Below are 1,410 nucleotides of genomic sequence, written 5' to 3'. Positions count from 1 at the left end.
GCTCCCGTCATTGGCCGATTGAGTCTGAGAAAAGCGGACGTACTTTCCGGGCGAACCCTAATCAGAAAATTATAACAGTCCAAGATGGGTTTGCTTTTAAATTTCCATAGACAAAAAATAACTAGGTTGCGTGCAACGGTCCCGTGTGTCAGGCCGCTCAGGCTACGCCGGAGGACCTGCGGGTGGCCTGCAGTCTTAGGGGCGCCAGTGGCTCGTGACGGATGAGGCGCGGTCGCGGCAGGCCTGACCGGCCTTAGGCCAGCCCCAGCCAGACAGCTCTGTTAATGAGGCAATTAGTATTGTTCGACCACCTCCTCTTTCCCCAGCTCTCGCTTCCCCTCGTCCCATGGTGATTTAAATCCCGTCCAATCCCCCCTTCCCCACCCCCACGCCCGGTACGGCCAATTGCAACATTCGAAAGTCCAAGCAGCGGCCACCCGTTCCATCCCCATCCCGCCGGCTTGCAGATAGGAGGGGTGGACACGGAAAGGGGTGCTGCGGTCCGGTGCCCCTGCAACAGGCTGCGTGCGTGGCGCCGCCCCATCGACAAGAAGGCCCGCGGGGCGCGCTGCTGGCTTTTCGCACGCCGACTCATTAGAGAAAGGGGCAATTTGGGACGCGTCGGGACAGAAAATGTAGGTCACGCGGGTCAGGGTGCCCCCCCCCCCTTCCCCTCCCCCTTTTCATCTCACTCACCTTGTCTTTCTCTCTTTCTCTCCCCCTCCCATGTTTGATAAAATACAATAGGGCTGTTTGAAATTGGAGGGCGGGATGGAGGTGAGAATAAAAAATATCGGCGCATAATGAGAAGAAGTAGTGTGGAAAAAGACCGGCAGCGGAGTGTGGTGGAACCATAAGGACAGCACCGAAAGCACAAAGATTAGCTATCTAGTTAAGTAATAGCTAAATAGGAGATGGCTAATTATTTAGCTGGGCATTAAAAAAAGCTGTCGCAAAAAAGTTAGCCAATTGCTAAAGTTAGCTATCGCACTGTTAAAAAAGTTGTGAAATTTCACATCAAAATCAGTTGTAAAATTGCAAACGTGGTTGGGAAATTTCATAACATTGTCAATTTTGCAATTAGTTATTAAAATTCATAACAGTTTTCTGAAAATTCAAATCTCTCTTCTGAAAATTAGGAAACATTTGTAATTTTACAATTTGCGATTGTAAAATTGTGATCACTCTATCGGAAATGTGAGATTTGATTGTAATTTTCCGATTGCAGTTTGTAATTTTGCGAAGTAAAACCAAATGAAACAGGACCTGCACAAGTCCTCCATCAGGTTTACTACAGTACAACGAACCTCCACACCTACAAGCCCGTTGTGACTTTGGACTTACATGCGACGAAACAGCAACTGTACTTTAAAGAACTGCCGCCAGATGGCGTTGTGGTCAGCGCGTCTC

Source organism: Frankliniella occidentalis, unplaced genomic scaffold, assembly GCF_000697945.3.
Source record: "Frankliniella occidentalis isolate FOCC.00 unplaced genomic scaffold, Focc_3.1 Scaffold252, whole genome shotgun sequence".
NCBI classification, from domain to species: domain Eukaryota; kingdom Metazoa; phylum Arthropoda; class Insecta; order Thysanoptera; family Thripidae; genus Frankliniella; species Frankliniella occidentalis.
The sequence above is the reverse complement of the archived record's forward strand: the minus strand, read 5'-3'. Positions refer to the sequence as shown.